We start from the raw sequence: 13,654 nt of genomic DNA on the forward strand, positions 1-13,654 counted from the left end.
CGGACAATGAGGAATACTGAGAATTCAAGAACAATTGCAGTGGGTTTTTGATCCTACTGCACGTACTGGCTTTGTGGGAGCCTAGGCAGTTTGGATGCTCACCTTAGGAGACCTGGATAGAGGTGGGCAGTCCTTGGGCTTCCCACAGGTCAGGGAACCCTGATTGCTCTTCGAGCAGATGAGGGAGGGGGAATTGATCGGGGGAGGGGGAGGGAAATGGGAAGCGGTTGTGGGGACGAGGCAGAAATCCTTAATAAATAAATAAATTTAAAAAAAAAAAAAAGGGAAAATTTACCTACACAAAATCACAATATCTCTCAATTTTGCTCTTAAGTAATTTTACAATAAAAATTCAGAATTTTCTCAAAAAAAAAAAAAAAAAAAGAAAGCAATACTCAACAGAGTTGATTCAAGTTGAAGTTTTAAAGTCAATTTAAGAAATGCAAGCGATCATTTCAGCTCCTATCCTTAGGCCTTATCTTGTTTGGAATCACAATAGCTGCTGAGCTACTGAATTTCCTGTCTGGCAGCTGTCTGTCTCTTCAAATACCTGGGAAATGGTTGAGAACTGGGTCAACTTTAAAGCTGGGAAGAGAGAGAGAAGTTGCAGAGTAGAAAAGAATCTCAGGATCTCAACAGAATACAAAACGAAACTTGTTTCAGGATCCTTAGTCCCTGCCCCAGTGTTCAGCTCAGCTATATCCTCTCTGAACACCTAATATCTGCCAGAAACTGTGCCTGGGCTGGGGCTGAGCATATATACTAGCTTCATTCACCTGCAAGGGTGAAGTCCAGTATCTGAAAAGGAAAGAAAGGATGTCCCACCCCCTTCCTTCCGGGTTCCGTAGTCATGCAGAAGCCTCCTTGGGATGACGGATTTTCAGAGGCATCTGGCATCTTGCCACAGCCACTGCATTGCCCCAGGTGAAATTGGAGTTAGAAACTTAGACTCCATGTACAATGGCTGTCTGTAGGACATGAAGCTCTACATTGGGGAGATGATTAATTCCATGTTCTTGACACTCAGAACAAAGGAGCAAGATGGATTGTTGGTGCTGCCTGATCTGTCGAGTTTCTTGTGTATAAGGAATGCACAGTGGCTACAGTGTTGACTTGGAAAGCCAGGGCTGTCTCAGCAGCTCTTTCTCTCAGCCTGAGCTAGTTTTTGTACAACAGGGGTGAACCTCACTTACCGTTTTAGTTCTTTCCTTGTTGCTGTGATAAAACACTGACCGAAAGCATCTAGGGAAGAAAGGGCTTGTATCATATTATACTTCCAAGTGACCATCTCCATCTCCATCATCAAGGGATTCCAAAGCAAGAGCCTGGAAGCAGAACCTGAAGCTGAGACCATAGAGAAGCATTGTTTGCTGGCTCGCTCTCCATCACTTACTCAGATTGCTTTTCAATGCTACCCATGACCACCTGTCCAAGGAAGGCCCCACCCTCAGTGGGCTGGGCCCTCCTACATCAATCATTACTCAAGAAAATGCCCTGGAGACTTGCCTACAGGCCAACTGATGGAGGTATTTTCCAGAATACTTAACTACTGTCAAGAGTCAGAAGAGATGATCACGTGAAAGGGTTCTCAATCAATCAATCAATAAAACCTTCTAGTGAGACTTGACAAAATACAGACTGTGAGCTACATCCGGCCCAACCCTGCTCTAGTAAAGAAGACCTAACGAAACACCATTACACATGCCTGTGCTCTCTTGTCTATAGCTGCCTTGGGAAGACAAATGAAGGAGTGAGTAGATGCCACAAAGACCTTGTGGCTTACAAGCTGAAACTATTTCCTATCCAGGCCTCTGAAGTTCACTGAGCCTCCTCTAAGTCAGGGCTTCTGTATTTGGAACCCCTTTTTACCAGAGAAATTCTATGTAACCCTGGATAAAATCAAATATTTACCAACCTTCATAGAACAATTTACTTAAAAAAAACAGTTCTTTGGTATGCATGCTATTTTATCATTCGTTAAGGGTGAAGGCAAAGTTGCATTTGAACAAGATAAACATTCTTGTTAGTTGACTATCTGATGCTGTAGAATGCAGAACATCCTCAGAATTTCTCGGAAATGAGTGGTATTTTGATTTTATAACCCTCAAAGCTGAGAATGCTGCTGTTCTTTTCTTCAAAAGAATTATTTTATTTTAATTCTCTCTCTCTCTTTCTCTCTGTCTCTCTCTCTCTCTTTCTCCCTGCAGAGGCTAGAAGTACCAGCTTCTCCTGGTGCTAGAGTTACAGGTAGTTGAGAATCATCCAGAGTAGATGCTAGAAATTGAATTCAGGTCCTCTGCAGGAATGCTGCATGCTCAAACTGCTGAGCTATCTCTCCAGCCCTTGGAATGTTACTTTTCATAAATATGTAGTACAAATGGCAGAAATATGTTTAGGGCCATTTCAGATATTCTATTCCACTCTCGACCCAAAATTAATTTCATATTTCTAGGAGACTCAAGTTGGCAACTAAACAGTAGCTTTTAAAATCAAATATCCTACTACAACGCAGTCCAAAGATACATGAACTTGGTACTTAAGGCTGAGGAATGATAGTGGGGGAACTATTTTTTTTAAACAAACTTTATTTTTATCATATTTAGACTTTGTTGTTGTTGTTTTGACTTTTGAGACAGGGTCTCTCTCTCTTTGTGTGGCCCTTGGCTATCAAGGAACTCTTTTTCTTTTTATTATTATTATTTATTAGGTATACATTATTCTGTTTGCTTGTATGCCTGCAGGCCAGAAGAGGGCACCAGACCTCATTACAGATGGTTGTGAGCCACCATGTGGTTGCTGGGAATTGAACTCAGGACCTTTGGAAGAGCAGGCAATGTTCTTAACCTCTGAGCCATCTCTCCAGCCCCGTGGGGGAACTATTAAAAGTCCTTGGTGTCGATAATGTTATGTTATGATGTTTCTATAAGAGCAGAAAACCTATGTACACTGTAAAACACCACAGCTCCTAGCATACAGCAGTCTGGAATTTGAACCTAGATGGCCCATGAACCATTTGTTGGTACAGGACAGTGTGATAGTGTGAGCTGCGCAAAGTGCACATGTGTTCAAAGCCAAGGTTACACAACACAGCATGGTGAGTGAATCCAGAACACCTTGGATTCATTACATATTTATTGTTGAATTAACTTTTGGTCACTAAACATCCAGAAACATTTCTGGCTGCCTAATTTTTCATGGCCCCAACAGTCAGTAATGTGACCCCACATATGGGTTGTGACATAGTACTGTGTCTGTTGGCAGACTTCAAGCAAGACTTCACAACATAAGACACAGTTGACCAAATCCATTACTAAATTTATCTTAACAAAATAGAATTTTTGTCTCTCATGAATTCACTGACTTTCAATAGACTCCTCATATTTTCAGTTATAGTCACGTCTCTAGGTGAATGTGGTCCATTATTCTTCTTAGTAAAAGTTTTATCACTGCTAAGTTTTAGCTACAATGATAGTACACATTCCTGGGCAGTTTCAGGTGGCTCTACAGTTATTCAGCTTGGCAAGGAAAACCCATCTCTTTATGTGCTTGTTAAAACCAGTCCACAAACGTGGGAATGGTTGTACAAAAATCAGTGGTTTAAAAAAAAAACCTAAGTTTTTGGCTATCTAAACATCTGTCTGCATTTAGGTTGGCATTTTCACTGAAGACTCTAAGCACACATCTTTAGAAAACAGTAAGGGATGTGACCCAATGTCAAGCTCTTGGAGACAAGGACAGCATCCTTCCCCTGGGTGTGCGGAGTCGCAGGGTATTGTATCATGAACAAATAGATGTTTGATGAATGTTCCCTGGCTGAACGGATGAATTCATGGCTTTTTCTTCATTTGTAAAATATGTAGCGATAAAAAAAATACTAAATAAATAAAGTGTACCTCCACCTCCTATCGAGTAGCAGAAATGAGATAAAGGTGTCAAAAGGAACTGCCTGCCATTTAGCTGCCATTCTGATATTCTAACCACATCTCTAGGAAATGATGGATAAAGTGGCCTCCTTCCTCCTCCCTGCCTGCCCCGCTGCTTTCCTGGCTTGCTTTAAGGATCCTTCAAGGGGGGGGGGGAAGGGAGTCAAGGCAGAGCACATCAAAGAAGCAGACTCACAGTTGGCTGTGAAAGAGAAAAGACCTCTCTAAAGAAGGCGTGAGCCTTGAGAGTGGCCCCAGTAAGAACAGGAAGCCCTAGATCAGTGGCTCTCACCCTTCCTAATGCTGCAGTTCCTCATGCTGTGGTGACCCCCAGCCATAAAACTATTTTTGTTGCTACAGTTATGAAAACTGTAAATTTGCTACTGCTATTAATCATAATGTACATATCTGTTATGCAGGACGTTTGATATACAACCCCTGTGAAAAGGTCATTCTACTCCCCTAAGTGGTCGTGATCCACAGGTTGAGAACCACCGCTTGACTGGTAGTGTTGATGCTGGAGGTGAGCTCCCACGGGTTAATTTCCCGTCCCTATGGAGTGGAGCTCCTGACTCACCCCAGCTGCTTTCCCGGCTTTCTGACCCCAGGAACTACTGCACTGTCGCCAATGTGTGTCCCCAGAGACGCCAGAATCTTGGTGTCCATCTTGAGGTACTAGTTATGAGGACAGCTCTTCCTGTAGAAGCTCGGTTCTGTTGTCATTTATTGCAGGTCCCAAATATCAGACTAGCAAGAATTAGTGGGTACTCTGGTCAGTGGCCCTTGTGTATAATCAAATGCCCAAATAGTTCCAGGGGCTCTTGGCCTACTTAGTCTGCCTCAGGTTATCCCTAGAGCATTCTTTCTGCATATCCTTCTCTTACAGCCTCTCATCAACCGTAACTATTCCCCTCTACCTATCTGCCCTGACACTTTACATCAAGTTCAAAGTCCATCCCCACTCCAGCTTCTCCACTAGTTCCTATGCTTTAGAAGCAATTCTTTGGTTTCTTACCACTGTAAACATTTGAGAACACATCTGGGTAAGAAAGGGTCTTAAAATAAATGTAAACCAGTTCCTCTCATGTTTCTGCAGCATTTGCATCTTAAATGAGCCCCAGAATATCAGCTTTATTAAATGGTCACAGAGGTATTTTCTCCTCATCTTGCATTCGCCATCTGACTGACCACTTCATGAAATGTTTCCTTTAGAGCCACAGAGCTCATGCCTTCAAGTTCACATGGCCAGGCTGTTGGGATATTAATACCCCATCTCCCACTGCATGCCTGCCTTGACACCATCCCAGCCTTTAAAAACATGTTTGCACAGAAAGGAGTTAACCCTCCTCTGCTTTGTACCATGCTCACTTTTCAAAGTTCAGCACAGATTGCTCTCCTCCCAGGAGACTGCTCAGACCACTTATCTTCTCTTGCTGGAAGAATCACCTCACCTCAGAAGAGGTACATTGAGGACTTATGAGCTTACTACATCAAAGACGAAGGTTTAGTGCAAAATGTGCTTCCATGAAGGAGAAGCCCTTAGTCTTTCACGGCCAGTGCTTCCTCTCTCTTCAAGGTTATAAACTGCAGAGAAGGCAACTAGGTAAAGGCATGTCTGAAGCTCTCTCACTGTAGAAGAAAGCCCTAGCACCTCAGGTACTCCAGAAGACCAAGCTGTGTAGGTAGACGCCTAGGTGAAACTTGAAAATAGCTAAGTTAATCAGAAACATCTTTTAGGAAAAACATTTGATGATAAATACCAATGCTAACTGTCTATATGCTTATGATAAAATAATTCCATTTCTGGGAGTTACATAATATGTGTGCTTAACTTCATGCACGAAAGACATGTGGAATAATATTCATAGGATATTCAAAATAGTCCACAGTGGAAAACTACCAAGATGACTGCATACATGGGTAAATAAAACAGAGGCACATTTTTACAGTAGAATGGTATATATCACTAAGAACGGACAAACAAGCATTACATGCTACAATACAAGTGGGGTTCACAAATGAAGTACTGGGGGGAAAATCCAGACACAAAAACTATTAATCCATTTACAAGACTTTCAAAACTGGCCAAAGAGGGGGTGGGAAGCAATTCATGCGTTAGAAGTGGTTTACCCTGGAGGTGAACTGATTTATCACCAAACAAATTATACCCTTAATAGTTAAATCAATTCTATTCTTTTCCTATTGATTGTTTTGATGGTCAGGAGAGAGATTTACACAGGAGTTTGAAATGTAATAAATTCAATTCATTTTTAAACAAGGTATTATTGAGTACCTCCCTACAGACAGAGGTTGCTGTAAATCGGAAGGGCACAGAGAGAATTAGATAAAATTTCCACCATCTAGGATATGATAGTCCACTGATTAAAGTCACATTTAGACAGTCCCCTTTCTCTTTACTTCAATGTGCTCTCTCTGTGTGTAACGGCTGGTACCTAACCTGTGCAAGAATCTTAATTCAAAGACATCTGCACCCTGTTGGACCTGAAGATGATTTCACAATAAAAACCCTAGCTCAAGCTGACATTCAGTAATAGCCACGAACTCCAAGACTCCACGCTGCATCCCATATATCAAACACTACTTCCTGCCTTTCTAGGAAAGGGTTGAAAGCTGACCTGAGAACCGGATGCCTTGCTCTGGTGTTCTTCAGAGAGTTTATTAGTGTTCCTCTGCGACTAGAGACTAGTAAACTGCGCAGATAATGGACGTTTCTGGATTTCTAGTCTCCATAGAATTCCTCCAGCACCACACTGACAAATGACATTCTGAAAATGATTTCATCCTCACAGGATGTGGATGTCATCCAGGCTTTTACATCTCACCTCACAGAATTCAAACCAGGCTTGTTTCCCAGTCTAATAAACCAGAGAGGAGCCTGTCCCCACCCCTTGATCTGTGTGATCTCACAAGACCCTGGGCAGAAGCTAGCTGCTCCCTGATTCCTTCCATCTGGAAACGTGCAGAAGCCCCTGGGATGGTCTGCAGTCTGGAGAAGAACAGCACCTAGTGGGTATCGGCAACTCTAACAACCATCTACCCAGAGAAACCAGATCTGGAGGAGACTTCGGAGATTACCCAGGTCCAGAGACACTCCTTATCTTTTCCCCACTTTGATGAAGAGTCAAAAGCCAAAGGGCTAAAGTCTATTCCTCAAGGTGACATTGTTCCATAATGTCAAAACTGGGGCGGGGGCATTTACAAAGAGTCTTGGGTCTCCAGAACTTCCACATACTCTTGAGCTTGCAGCCTTCAAGCTGGATGAAGTAAGTACCTTCGTTCTGCATTCTGAACCCAGACTCTGTGGAGACGGTGGAGTGCACCAAGGACTCTGTGCCAAAGCAGACCAACGCTTAGAACTAAAGTAGACGCCCAGGAGATCTTGCTCACACTCTGATGTAGTTGGAAGGCTGCAGTATAAGACTGTCTATTATGTATAGGTGCTTGGTTGAGATGCCATCTCTCAGGGTTGTGACTCCTCCCCCATCTTGAGTTCCCTGGAAAGGAGAGAGGCACTCAGAACTTTGTGAAAGTTTTATACAAAGCCAATATTTTTTTTCTTTTTTCTTTTTTCTTTCTTTTCCTCCTTTTTTTTTTTATTCAAGATAGGGTTTCTCTGTAGCTTTGGAGCCTGTCCTGGAAATAGCTCTCATAGACCAGGCTGGCCTCGAACTCACAGAGCTCCACCTGCCTCTGCCTCCCGAGTGCTGAGATTAAAGGCGTGTGTCACCACCGCCCAGCAACAAAGCCAATATTTTCTTAAAACACCCTACTGAGCAAACTTACTGCAGCAATACTGTTTTAGTTTGGGTTACTACTATTATGATGAAACACCTTGCAAGCAAGTTGGGGAGGAAAGGGTTTATGTGGCGTACAAGTCTACATTCATAGTCCATCATTGAAGGAAGTCAGGACAGGAACTTAAACAGGCCAGGAATCCGGAGGCAGGAGCTGATGCAAACAGAGGCCATGAAGGAGTGTTGTTTACTGGCTGGTTCCCACGACTTGCTCAGCCTGCTTTCTTATGGAACCCAGGACTAGAAGCCTAAGGATGACTCCTCCAACAACTGACTGGGCCCGCCCTCATCAATCAGTAATTAAGAAGATTAAGAAAACATTCTACTGGCTTGCTGATGGCCCAGATCTTATGGAGGCATTTTCTCATTTGGGGTTCCCTCATCTTAGATGACTCTAGCTCATGTCAAGTTGGTGTAATATTGACCACTATAAATACATTGACAGACAGTCACCTTTACGCTTTCAAGCCTTGATGGAATCCCTAAAGATGTTGCTTAGAGTCTGGTCCACAGAGGAACACTTAATGATGCCTACTTATATCTTCACTCACAAAAGCTACGATTCCTAGACAGCCATGTGTTCAAACTAAACATTAGCCAGAGGCAGAGAAGTAATAAGGAAGGTTGCTATGGGTTTTCTTTTTTAGAAAAGATTTATTTGTTTTTACTTTATGTATGAGTGTTGTTTACATATATGTATATGTACCATGTGCATGCCTGTGGGAAAGTCTGTGGAACCTTTATTGGGTGGCACCTAATTGGCAAAAGTAAGTTACTATAAAAGAGACTTTAAGGTCACAGCTCAAGTCCTTGCTATTTCCTGGTCCACTGTGATGTGAACAGCCACATGTCATGTTTCCACTGCCATGGACCAAAGCTCTGCTATGCCTTTCTTCCTGTGATACTACTAAAGTTCCCTGAAGCCACAGCCCAAATATATCCCTCCTCTTTTAACTCATTTCTGTCAAGTATTTGGTCACAGGGGTGGAAAGTGGCTAACAGAGCCTGGTACTAAGAACACTTATGCTGGGCAATAGTGACACATGTCTTTAATCCCAGCACTTGGGAGGGAGAGGCAAGTGGATCTCTGTGAGCTAGAGGCCAACCTGGTCTACAGAGCTGGACCCAGGACAGCCAAGGGCTACACAAAGAAACCCTGCCTCGAAAAACAAACAAGCACACAAATAGAACACATACCTTTCTTGACCGTGTCCTTGCATTGCATACTGGATGAAGTTGTTTCAAGTCTTCCTTCAAAACATTTGGATCTCATGTGTCTCTTCCATGTGAAGAGTTCTTGGTCTTCTGGGGCCTTTCTCTTGGCTCCCACCACCAAGTACGCAAGCTTCCTCAGCAGCGGCTCAGTTAGTTCGAGCTTGCCTGTCTCTGTTTCCATCCTTTGAACCCAGACTCTAGAAACATGAGGGTACCCAGTAGGTACTGAATCTGGGAAGTGTAATCAATTGGACTTTTATATCTCAAACTCATTCTTTGCCCATCCTATCTTCTTCTCTGATTTTTTTCTTGACTCTAGTCTCTCATGTCTGATCTTAATTGATTAATGTTTCACCATTTTATTAAAACTAATAAAGATAATATCGATGATATAAATGATAATAGTCAACATCTATTGAATGCCAATGGCATGCAAGGTGTATCAGTGAACATATTACAGGTAGTGTGTCATCAAATTGCCACAATGTTAGCTGTTGGTTCTATTATTATCATGCCTATTTTATAAAGTAGTAGCCAAGGCACAGAATGGTAAATTGTCTAAGCAATTTACAGCTTGCAAAGAGGGGATTAAGACACAGGCATGTGGCATTTTACTGTTTTCAGCATCTTGGACAAGAAAGTATGTGTCACCTTGGACTGCCCACAGGGCAGGGAACCCTGACTGCTCTTTGGACTGGAGAGGGAGGGGGAGGGGAGGGGGGTGTGGAAAGTGGGGGGGGGGGGAGGCAGGGAGGAGGCGGAAATTTTTAATCAAAAAAAATTTAATAAAAATAAATAAATAAATAAATTCCTAGCAACTGGAAAAGAAAAGAAAAGAAAAGAAAAGAAAAGAAAAGAAAAGAAAGTATGTGTCCCCAGGTCAAATTCTGACTTCAGAGTCCCTTGGGTTCTTGTTCGCACTGCCCCTCACGCCATCTGGTTTGAAAGTATTTTAAACACAGCAAGAACAGTTGCTGGAGAGGTTGTGGAGGAAGGGGTACACTCACCCATTGCTGGTGGGAATGCAAACTTGTGCAACCACTCTGGAAAGCAGTGTTTCGGTTTCTCAGGAAATTCGGGGTCAACCTACCCCTGGATCCAGCAATACCACTCTTGGGAATATACCCAAGAGAGGCCCTATCATACAACAAAAGTATATGCTCAACTATGTTCATGGCAGCATTGTTTGTAATAGCCAGAACCTGGAAACAACCTAGATGCCCTTCAACGGAAGAATGGATGAAGAAAGTATGGAATATATACATATTAGAGTATTACTCAGCAGTAAAAAACAAGGACTTCTTGAATTTTGCATACAAATGGATGGAAATAGAAAACACTATCCTGAGTGAGGTAAGCCAGACCCAAAAAGAGGAACATGGGATGTACTCACTCATATTTGGTTTCTAGCCATAAATAAAGGACATTGAGCCTATAATTCATGTTCCTAGAGAAGCTAAATAAGGTGAATCCAAAGACAAACACATAGGCATCCTCAGGAATATTAACCTTCATCAGGCGATGAAAGGAGACAGAGACAGAGACCCACACGGGAGCACCGGACAGAAATCTCAAGGTCCAAATCAGGAGCAGAAGGAGACGGAGCACGAGCAAGGAACTCAGGACCACGAGGGGTGCACCCACACACTAAGACAATGGGGATGTTCTACTGGGAACTCACCAAGACCAGCTGGCCTGGGTCTGAAAAAGCATGGGATAAATCCGGACTAGCTGAACATAGCGGACAATGAGGAATACTGAGAATTCAAGAACAATTGCAGTGGGTTTTTGATCCTACTGCACGTACTGGCTTTGTGGGAGCCTAGGCAGTTTGAATGCTCACCTTACGAGACCTGGATAGAGGTGGGCAGTCCTTGGGCTTCCCACAGGTCAGGGAACCCTGATTGCTCTTCGAGCAGATGGGGGGGGGACTTGATCGGGGGAGGGGGAGGGAAATGGGAAGCGGTTGTGGGGACGAGGCAGAAATCCTTAATAAATAAATAAATTTAAAAAAAAAAAAAAGAACAGTGAGGCTGGGAAATGAAGACAAGGGGTCAAACCATGACTCAATTTTCTCTTCTAAGAAACAAGAAAAAGAGCATCCCTAACTCAAGGTATATGCCAGGTCATGAATGTAAGAAGAGCTTTATGAAAACCCCACAGAGCTCTGTTGACACATAAGTGCATGCTCACCATTATACCAACCTCTCCGTCATTCTGTTTTCACTTCCATCTCCTCCTAACCCTTAGCTACTCCTTATCCTCATCTAAGGAATCCCAGGCTGAGCCACATCTCTTCCCTTGAGACACCATCCCACTCCCAGCCCAGAGCTGGAGCCCACTCTGTGTTTGAATTGTTTATACTACACTCATAATTGGGTTTATCGTGAGTTGTGTCAAAGATTAGCAGAGCCAGAGAGTCATTTCCTCCCATGAAAACTCTTGAAATTATTAACAGGAAACAGATGATCAGGGAGGGCTCATCGACCTCCCACCCCAGCCCTGGGAACTTTGGGCATTTCCAAGGCCATATGTCCCCTCCCCAGGCTCTAATTTCTCACTAGGTCAAACTATACCTGACACAATGGCAACTGAGCCCATGAAGAAGCTTTGGCCTCTGTGCGGCACAGGAGGTCTGACCCAGCAGTGGATTGTGGGTGTAGCTGGTTTATAGCCAAGAATTTGTTTCCTCCGGAAACAATTCCTTAGGAGAGCTAGGTTCCCAGGAGGACTACAGCAATCTGCAAGAAGCCCTGGGCAGCAGAGTCTGAGCACTTGCTGGATTTTTGCACCTTGGTGGCAAAGTAAAGGGAGGAAGCAAGTGACCCCTTTGAGAAGGATGGATTCTATCGCAAAGCAGGGAGTCCAGCCAGGAGGGAAGCTGTGCCCCTAAATAGTCCCAGTGCTCAGGAGCCTGAGGCAAAAGGATGGACCATTCAAGGGCATAAAGTGTAAAAAGAATGTTTAGAGACAGACAGGCACAGAAAGATAGAAGCAGAGAGGGAGGGAGGACAGAGAGGGGAAGAGGGCACAAATATGAGCTGAGGTTCCCAGAGAAAAGGCCACGCCCACGTGAAACTTTCTATTTGACTGAGGAGAACTTCCATTATTGTGCAGGGTTAGAATGTGGCAGATCCACAGCCAAATCCTTTTAGACTCTCTTAGCCCCTTAAATGGCCATTTATTGCCCATCTCTGTGTGTGGCCCAATATCTTTGTGGAATGTAGGACAGACACCTAGTCTCTACCAGCACAAAGACAAAGAATGTCACCAGGAAGTTTCTAAGGCCCACAGCAGAAGTTTGGGGGCTTTGCTGTAAATATAACTTTGCTATGTGATGTTTCCACTAACATGTTTAAGGAGTGTTTTGGTTCAGAATTTTCTTTAAAACACTGTAAAAGCCTCAATGAACCGTGACCACACTGGAGCACAGTATTTGCGGTAACCTAAATCTGTGTTCCCAGGTCACAGTCACTCATATTTGCCCCCAGGATAAACTGTTTCTTCTTCCCTTGGAGGGAAGAGCTGTGCCTCTTTGTATGAATAACGGAAGAGGGAGACAGAGGAGGGGAAGGGTAGAGAAAGAGAAAAGGAGAGGAAAGGAGAAGGGGAAGGGACAAGAGAAAAGGAGGGGAGGGGAAGGGCGGGGCGGGGCGGGATTCAGGTTCACTACAAGAGGCTAAGTAATTCACTTCCTTTCTCCAAATCTCAACTACACAAAACAGGGGTGTCCTCACCACCATCTCTCAATGTTCTATTCTGACACTCTGTGACTGTTTGGGACTGCATTAGGCAAACATTGATAGGAGTTAAATCTGTCTTTTTACCCTCTAAGGCAGTTCTCAACCTTCCTGAGGCTGTGACCCTTTACTACAGTTCTTCATGTGGTGGGGACCCCCCCAACCATCAATTTTTTTCCTTGCTCTTCATAACAGTAATTTTTCTGCTGTTATGAATTGGAGTGTATATTTAATATGCAGCCCAAGGTGTTGAGACCCACATGCTGAGAAAGACTGTTCCAAGGGCTTATTTCCCACCTGTTGACACTCCTCAAACTTCCTTTCCACCAACTAAACTGCATTCTCCAAAGTTTCTCCTTCCTGTTGGTTCCTCCAGCCCAAACCCTGGCTTCTTTGCAGCATCAGAAAGCATTCTGATAGTGACAGCTCTCACTACTGTGGAGAGAGTCCATCAGTTTCTCTTATCATGAATTTTCACTTTCGAACATAGATAAATTCCTTTATCTAAGGGAACCCTTTATTTTCTGGATTTTCGGGCAATAAAATAAGAAGTAAAAAAGTTCAGTCGAGGCACGAATTAAAGTGCCTGGTATGATAGTCAAGAGTTACCTGAAGCATTCATCCATGCTCACACGGATCATGCATGGTGCTTGGTTAAGCTTGCATTGAAGCACTTGGGTCCAGTATAGTTGCACACAGGTGAACTACTGATAGACTTACGGCTATGCTGTAAACCTGGATTCCTTTTGTGTGGAGATAATAAAACCAGACATTTGTGGACTACCATTGCTTTGCACGGGGTTCTTTTTGCTGTGCTAAGGACAGGACCTGGGGTTCCAAGCCTGAGAAAATCAACTTGAGGGGATGTCTTACTCTGCATTAGCTTTTGTTGCTGTTCGCTTGGTGTTATGTTTTCAAAACCAGGATTTAACAAGCTGAGAAGAAGAACTTTGACTTGTGA

Source organism: Microtus oregoni, unplaced genomic scaffold (genome assembly GCF_018167655.1).
Source record: "Microtus oregoni isolate MIOR12 unplaced genomic scaffold, Mior012 000036F_ref0000092, whole genome shotgun sequence".
In the NCBI taxonomy this organism is placed as follows: domain Eukaryota; kingdom Metazoa; phylum Chordata; class Mammalia; order Rodentia; family Cricetidae; genus Microtus; species Microtus oregoni.